Consider the following 9460-nt stretch of genomic DNA (forward strand, 5'->3'; position numbering starts at 1 on the left):
TATAACAGCTTTTCAGGTGCAGAAGACATTATTTAGACATTCAAAATGGACTATCATATATACATCTGTATACTTATACTATATACTGTAGAATTGTATTATCTTATGCAAACCAGGTGGTTTAGCCCACACTTTATAATGTACAGTGGTATCCGTTTAAAATGTTAAGTCTTCTGGCTTCTTGTGTAAATTGAAGTTCATATAATAGTTTTATCTAATTTGTGGATCAAGTACTGGAAACCGCCTATGGTTATCTCAATTTGTTGTTTTTGGTGCATGTTAATAGATAGGATTAAATATTTTATAGCATTTACAGTTTTCTCTACGCTCCTTGCTTTTATATGAAATGCAAGGTCTCTCGTTACAAGCTTTGACTTGACTTCTGTGGTGACAAGCCAAGTAATAGACACTAAGCTTTTGTCTATACCCTTCTGATTTAATCTAGCACCTGTTTGCCTATGAAAAGCTTCAAGAAGGGCTCTTTGATATAGGGGCTGTGTGTGTTGTGTGTTTGTGTGTGTGCAATGCAGCTCGTGTGCATGTCTCCGCTTAATCCACCATTGCTAGATCCCATGTTATCACTTAAAGGATAGGCATCAAGTAATCTAATGCTACAGGGGTGAGTGACCATTGGTCTTTTTGTGAATATCACTTGAGATGGTATAGAAGGGTAGCTATAGGGACACGCAACATGGTTTAAGCATGTCACTTCAAAACCACTTTTAAATAGCATTTAACTTTTCTCCTGTTTGCTAGTTTTACTATGTCCAGCTTTTAGTGTGTGCACTGACTTTGTCCTACAGACACATTACATTTCCATTGACAATGGAGAATTTTACGTCATAGTCAAATTACGTAACACAGACATTGACGAAGGTGAGGACGCAAATTATTATTGGCCGGAATGAGATGATGTATGATAATGTACGATGATCACACACAGGTGTGATTTATAGCGAGTAGACCATTTTGACTATCTAGAGCCGTTGCCGTGCTAAAAGCATGCTGTTTTAGACTTTGAGTGCTCTCTGCACTTGTCACCAAAGAGACAAGAAGATCCATACAGGGGCTACGGGCTATATATAGAACAAAACCAGCCATTGAGAACCCATTATATTTTATATATGTGTCATGGTCCTTGACTTCTTTGTATTTCTCCTTTCCACATTAAATATTCTAGGCATCAGCGTTATTGAAGCCCTCTGTCAAAAAATTGGTCTTGTGAAAAGCCTTTGCCCTTGTGGATAGATTGGATGGATCATGAATCCTCACGTGTGTGTGTGTGTGTGTGTGTGTGTGTGTGTGTGTGTGTGTGTGTGTGTGTGTGTGTGTGTGTGTGTGTGTGTGTGTGTGTGTGTGTGTGTGTGTGTGTGTGTGTGTGTGTGTGTGTGTGTGTGTGTGTGTGTGTGTGTGTGTGTGTGTGTGTGTGTGTGTGTGTGTGTGTGTGTGTGTGTGTGTGTGTGTGTGTGTGTGTGTGTGTGTGTGTGTGTGTGTGTAAGCATATGCTTTATATATAAGCAAATGTGTTGCCATTGGGTTTTAATGGACAGTGCATATAGAAAAAGATTGTTGTGCTGTAGCTCACTTTCCTATCATTGCAGCCTGCTTACAGCAGGGTGTATGATAGTGTGTTTATATGGCATAGTGCATTGGAATGATATGAGACTGCCCACATAGCTTACAAAAGTGGCCGCAATGTGCTTGGGTGTGAGTCGCTAGCATTCTCTTTCAACTCACATTTTCCCTTAGAACAACTTGAGCATACTTAATTTGAACCTGCAGGTGTGAGCTTTGTGGGTACATGAAACCGTTAGAATTCCAATTACTTGGAGTGTGCCATGGCGTAAGTTAAGTAGACTGAAGTAGGGCTAGGAAATGAAAATATATCATAACTGATATATTTTATTTTTAAGAAGCAATTAGATTTTTTTATAATCCGTTAAATCGATCCATGTCAATGTTATTAAATATTGAAAATAACTGATCTACAAGTTCACAACGCTACCCACTTCCTTGTGACCTTGTAGATCTGCTATTTTCACTTTCTTTAATTTAAATCGTTCTTTAATCATTATTTTGAGGTAAAAGTAATCATGATATTGATTTGAAGTTATATCGCCCTCGCTGTGCTAATTCATGAAGATCATTTCCATGCAAGTGCACGATAATTATCAGAATATATTCTATAAATTCTTTGCACATGAATTTTGCAATAAACCATTACACTGGCTATCGATGTTGAACACACAGGCAAGCTTTCGCTCCTTAAATTGATTAATCATAACTACTCTATAGGCTAGCTCTTCACATCAACATTCTATTTGATCTTGCTCTGGAAAGTGCAATCATAACATGGACACTATAATATAGTGTCCATGTTATGATGTAATTTACCCAAATTAATCAACAAACTAGAGTTAATAAGACACAACAAATATAATGAAACATTAGAAAAAATGTCCCTACAGTATATTATACTGTAGGGACATTTTTTCTAATGTTTCATTATATTTGTTGTGTCTTATTAACTCTAGTTTGTTGATTAATTTGGGTTATTGGCCTACTCCAGGGGCAGGTATAAAATATAATACTGAATAGTGAATATACAATTTGACTCATATTCACACATCAGAACAGATTATCCCCTCTAAATGGGAACCCACAACCAGCACTCTCCTCAGATGAACCCTGACTTAACACCTGCTTTGTGTCAGTTTGTGAAGTAACTTTCTTCAAAGGTAGAACTTTTCATCACTTAATCCTTCTCATAGTCCAGCTCTAGATGACAGTTCACTGTCACTCTAGTCTACACACAGTGTAAAAAGGTTAAGACTTGCTGGCTTGCACGGTAAATCAAAATAATGTCTGGCTATACTATACGTTTGTAGTTTTGCAACACGATTAGGGCTTGGCTATATGGACAAAATCTAAAATCACTTTGACCAAAATACCTTGACCTATGACATTTTGAAGATTATATATTTGTTCTTTTTTTACCCAGTTATTTTGAACAATTTGAAATATTTAGAAAGTACAAAATAGGGCTTGTGATTAAAACCAGGAAAAGACAATACTTAAGGTGGCACACTGGACACGTTTTTCGGAAAACCGACAGAAAAACGCTGCAAAAACACCGAAAAACGCATTATTTTTTATTTAACCAGTAAAAACACCTCCCTAGGACCCTACACAGTGTGCAGGGACCTTTATCATATCATGACAATATTACGATATCTAGTCTCATATCATGATATCGATATAATATTGATTATTGTCCCGCCAGTAATGCAGTTAAAGATGTTGACTATACTACATGGAGTGTTTCTAATTGGCACCTTACAGACTATCTTTTATAGCCTACCTTCTGGCAAGGACATTTTACAATTGAAAATCAGAGTAAATGTGGCATGTATGTGGAGGATTGAGACTGAATACAAAGGGATGACAGGTTGAGCAGAAGGCTTAATCTACATGGAAGGGAAAGAAATCCTGGATGTCACTTTAATATAATGTGCATTTTGTATCTATGTAGCACTTGAGTAATTAGCAGAGTGCAATTTTACAATTTATATGTGTTATAGTACAATGTTGTTGTTTTTAGTTTTTTTAATATAGAAGCTTGGAGGCAAAAAGACCCATACAATTGCAATTCCTTTAGTTTAGACTTGACAGCGGCCTGTAATTAATTAAAAAAATCTTGGTGATTTCTTAAGAGTTCACACCCAACTATAAATACTAAATCTGATCTACAAGTTTAGATTGGTTGGATTTTGTGCAAGAATAAATCGTGTTTAAGGCTTGTAGGTTTCTTCTCACCGTTAATCGTTTGTCTGAAATAAGCTTTTCAGCTCTGCAGTGAAATGTCAGCACGGGTATGTGGTGGTCACAGTGTGATGCTTTCTTGTCAGGGGTGTCATTGTGTTGGACATCTAGTAGTCTAAATTACAGTCGTACTGTAAAGCTACCGTTGCCGTCACAATTAACTGCCTAGTATAAGTATATTCCTCAGTGTTAAGGGAAGTCCATACTGTCTCCGACCACCGAACCTTTCGTCGGAAAGATCAGACTTTCATTTTTTCTCCGAAGTAGAGTTCGGCGAGTCACAACATCTGGGAGTGCAGCTTTCAGAACAAAAATTCGGAGGAATGCGTTTCAGAAGTTGCGAGTGACATCATGTTGTAGTTGTACCGGAGCTTTCCGACGAAAAGTTCGATGGTCGGAGACAGTATGGACTGCCCTTTAATGTACCGAAACTACGTAAGCCCTATTCCATACTTCATCTAAGTGGGACAATTTGAAATGCAGGTGTCGCAGCAATAAGAGTGAAACACAGGAGATGTAAATGTAGGAGTAACACATTTTGATTGGCTGTCAGTGTGTCTATCATTCATCAAATTGTTCTGAAAATAATATATGCGAGATCAACCGTAGAGCAGCAGGAGCGGTATTGCACTGTCGTGATGAAAAGAGAGCTGAAGAAGAAGGCAAAGCTCTCGATATACCGAGCAACCTATGGTCATGAATTGTTGGTCATGAACGAAAAGAATGCGATCGAGTATTCCCCTAAGAACAAGCGCCCCAAAATTAGTTTTCTCAGACGGGTGGCCGATCTCCACAAGATCTGACCTTGGAATGCCTCTGGATCCCCTAGGAGGAAGTGGCTAATATCAGCGACGTAACTACATGTCAGTGGGCCCCGACGCAGGCTGGTCAGCTAGTGCCATGAACAGCGGGATCACTGTACAGTTGTAGTTGTGATTTCTGAACGTAGGCTGTCGGGACTCGGGAGAGCCCACTGCACACTCACCACAGACACTTCTGACATGACATCCTTCACATTATTAGCCTATAGCCCTACACTCCACCAGAGCTGTTGGGAGACGGGGCACGTGTGTGCCTATGATGATGTGTGCTAGCAGCAGCCACAACCAGGCGCCGCCAAACTATGTTCAACACTATTGCATCTCTATGTATTTATAAAAAGATTTACAGACTGCACGGGTGGGCGACCGTGTTCCCCAAATGCCTCTGGGCTCCCACGCAGTTGCGCTGTCTCCGTAGCGCTAGTAACTAGGGTTGTCCCGATCGGAAATCAGGGCCGATCATGTCATTTTCTAATTATCGGGAGCCAAAAAACGTGATTGGGACATCCCTAGTGTCAATATTATATCCATATGATATCATGATATTAGACTGGAAATTGTCTGTGATTTGGGATAGTGTACTATTGTCATATGGCATAAATGTAAAATATAAATATCGGATCGGGAAAAATCGGTATCGGTAGATTCTCAAAATCAAATGATCAGAATCAGAACGGGAGCCAAAACACGTGATCGGGACATCCCTACTAGCCCCTGGCTAATGTTGCTCGGGAAAGGGTCTGAAGCTCCCTCTGCTGGAACTGTTGCCCTCGCACGTCTGCGACCCGATTCCGGATAAGCGGTTGAAGATGGATGGTTATTATCCACCCATAACCAGAGGGAAGGTCTGGCAGCTAGTACATTATATGGCGACTGCGATGTCATGGTCGTGAAACTCGCAATACACAAGCACACGACCTGTGACGGGATACTTGACTTTTGCCAGGTTGAGTGTGCCTGAGGTTTGGTCAGACAGTGCTGTCCGTTTGATCTGAGCATAGCCCTGTAAATGGATATCTACTACTCCACCTACTAACCTAAATAGCAACCAGCCACTAAAGGGGAATCCCTCCAAGTTTCTGCACTTCTACTGGTCTGTCTGACTGAAACCCCCGTCACAAAAACCTTCCAGGTCAATGATACTCAACAGGCCTGCACTGTGCCACTTGACAAGTTGTGCTGCAGGCCTAATTCTCTGCTTTGATGATATACTCCATCACTTCAAAAGATATCATTTTCATTCTCTGTAATGCGTGGTGCCTTAGAAAAAAAAATCCTTTTTGTAATTCACAGACTGCATTGTTCATCACCGCTACCTACTATTTACCCTCCAGCTAAGACATGAATGTGTGTAATACCAAATACACATTTTGCATGCTTGAAAAACTAAATATAACTGTCATGAAATTACAATAAAAGGATGACATTGTAGTAGAATTGGTTTTCCCTATGAAATGGCAATTCAGCATTTCTGTGAATGCTGAAAGACCACATGAAAATGGTCTATCGCATCCTTACCCTCACTGTTATTTTCCCCTCACTGTCCTATAAAGCATACAAAAGCATTACAATAATAATTATGTAAAAAAAAAGGGAAGAAAACGAAGACTGCACAAATGCTGAATCACCTCTTCACATGTTATATAAGTAGAACAACATGAAACAACCTTCTTGGATTTCTCGAGACTTTACTTTGATTGTAGTTGTAACCCAAGGTTACTCTGAGGTCAATGTCATCTGATAATAAGGTGTTGTATTTCACAGCTTACATGTCCTGATTCCCTGTGCCCGTATCTTGAAAGCAGGCCATGATGGATGTTGCTAAGTAAACAGGGGGTTCTATGCACTGTTTTGGCTTTGAAGTGGGCTCCTCTGAAGCACTTATGTAGATGTTGTGTATCGTCATTACTTACACACTCTTGATGCATTTGTTTTATGGGTTTTGAGAGCTTCGCTGCTTACTTTTGTCATGTTGGTGTTTTCTTTGTACTTATCTGTAGGTTGGTAAGGCCATGCTGGTAAACACCACCACTATGCACCGATGTGGAACCGCAGCTCCACTCGATCTGGGCACTTAAAAAGATCATAACAGAAATAGTGCATAGATACTCTATTGAACCTGTCATTGCTTTATTTTTAGGATATAAAACAACTCATTGTAACCCTGGCCTGATTGGGTCATGCAGCTGGATGTTTACGTGGCCTTTAATGTATAGTCAAGTCAACTATTGTGTAGGTTTGTCAGCTTGAGAGCCACTTAAGTCATATAAGTGGCAACATCAAAGCTTTTAGAAATACTTGACTCACCTTCTACTGTACATAATTCTTCAAGTGGAGTAGTAGTATCTGATGAGGAAATCACATCATAAATGTGCTCCTTCATGTTCAGTGGAACATGATTGATTCTGTTGTTTCTTGTGCACCTGGTGCTGTAATGTGGCATGCCACATTGTTTCTGCCATTGAATAATTACACCTCATATAATGTGCACACAGCCACACACCTTTTAGTGGTACTCAATTCCTTCATTCCCAAGAGTACTGATGGCACAGAAAAACTATCAAACTCATTAATGTGACCGAGGCTGATTACAGATAATTATAGCGATCAGAATTGTGATATTGATGGATTAATGAAACTGAATGGTGTGTTGTGGTAACTGTGGTTAGGAGCAGAACACAGCACAAATCATTCGCCTAACTGGTGATACAAACAAAAGTAGTCCCATTTTCTCCATGCTCACAAAGGGGCGCAGCACATCATATATTGTGAGCTTGTAGATCAGAGCTTGTCGGTGCGCACTGCCACGGCATGCAACTACTGTAACAGTTTATTTACAAAACCACTTGTCTAACAAATATAACAGCAGCAGCAGCATTCTCTTTTATTCCTATTTATATGATTAATGATGGATTGAGTGCTTGAAATGCCACCTCAATTTTTGAACATGAGTGTTCAGATTGAATGGGTTTTGATTGCAATCAATATGTTGATTATTTGTTTGGATTAGGCGCCTGGCTTCATGTGCTGTGCTTCCGAAATAAAAATCACCTGTGTTGCTGTCAATCTGCCCCAGCACAACAGACAACAGCTCTTAAGTTGGAGCGCATAGTCTGTGTTGGAAGATAGCTTTGCGAGTGTGCGCCCAGAGCACGCCTCATATCAACACGCCTCATATCAACACACCTCCATGCACAAACTGGGCACACAGTGGTATGTACTATGTAGACAATCTAGAACGCAAAGCAGTTGCACAAGGGGAAGATATAAAGCCGGTGCAAGACGCTATAAGATCTACCACATAGCGCCGGCCACTGAAGATGAGGCCCTCTGACTGACTGAGGCGCTAACTGATTTAGAGGCCTTCCACACGAGAACGGCTCGGGCTGTTACCCGTTCAAGTTTGAAAACGGGATTAAGTTTCGAGCGTCCACATTGCGGTTATGTTAATTATGCATGTAGTCCAGACGAGAGCGGTAGAGCTCCGGACACCCAGAGAAAGCTGCGTGTAGTTTAGGCTATATATTATGCACGTCCTGTAAAATGCATATACTGTATGTGGCATTGTGGTGGCATAATCATTCAGTAGGCATGGGCATAATCAACTGTACTGATGTTTTTCTTTCTTTTCATTACAAATCATTACAATTTTAATGATTTTACATAGGCCTACTGATATTCTCATATATCCTCTTCTGCCAGAAGTAGGCTACAAAGTATACTAAACATGAGATTAATTGTTTGCAGATCTTAAAACTCACAACGAGGGGCGGCATGATGCATTGTAAACTTACTGTATGAGTTTGACTTTGGAGATTGAATATATATTCGCCGGTGCGCAACACCTCGAATGTCAGATAATTGTTCGTTAATAGATTGATTCCAGCTGCTGCCTGCACAGCGTTAAACATTGCACATAGGCTATACAAAAGTATAAAAAAGAGGAATTAGAAACAGTGAAAACAGGCCTTTTATAGAGGTATATGGTATTATATAGACCGTAAACCCACCCAATAAGACGAAGCACTTTGACGAGGTCCATGCGTGCTGCATGTGTGCACTGCGCAGTCAGACCTGCATGCCTGAGAGGGACGGACAGACAGCGCGGTATGCTGCCTATCCTTATAGTATAGCCTATATACTAATCTATTCTACACCATTAGTAGGCTAACAATAATGTAGATCATCCGTTCTTTTCTTGTAATCACCATAATTTATATCTGTTCTCCGAAATACATCTACAAGCTCACTGCATGGCTGCAGATCGGCATGCATTATGTGCAAAATAAAATGGCTGCGAGTGATACTGGAGGTGGAAAGCCTGATGAAGTGAGGTTAGTTTGGAGGGGGCGAGGGGACTATGGCGTCACCGTTTCAGCAAATGAGCATTTGCGCCTGTCGTAGACATGCGCAGAGCAAGTTCAGTCAGGGAACCTCAGTCAGCGCGCCGGCCGTTAATTGGGCCACCGCAGCATCAGGCTCTCATCCACATGATTCACCCAGCCAATCACACGCTCACCCAATCTCATACCGGCTACTTTAACCGAAGGTTTTGCATTCATCCTCCTGCTTGCTTGCTGCTGCTTTATTGTATACTATGCGCTGCTGTATACAAAGTGCTCACCCACCTCCACCCCAGCTACCACCTGTCGTTTTGGATCTACTGTTTTAGGTACGGGGGATTCGGAGTCCCTATATGTTCGGGACTGATGCGCTTGACCTGAGTTACTGAGTACCTAAAAAGCAGATCCAATACATCGCCAAACCATAATAAATATATTGCATTGATTATCTTATATTCAATAAATATATATATT

Source organism: Protomyctophum bolini (genome assembly GCF_963924005.1).
Source record: "Protomyctophum bolini genome assembly, chromosome: 4".
NCBI lineage: Eukaryota > Metazoa > Chordata > Actinopteri > Myctophiformes > Myctophidae > Protomyctophum > Protomyctophum bolini.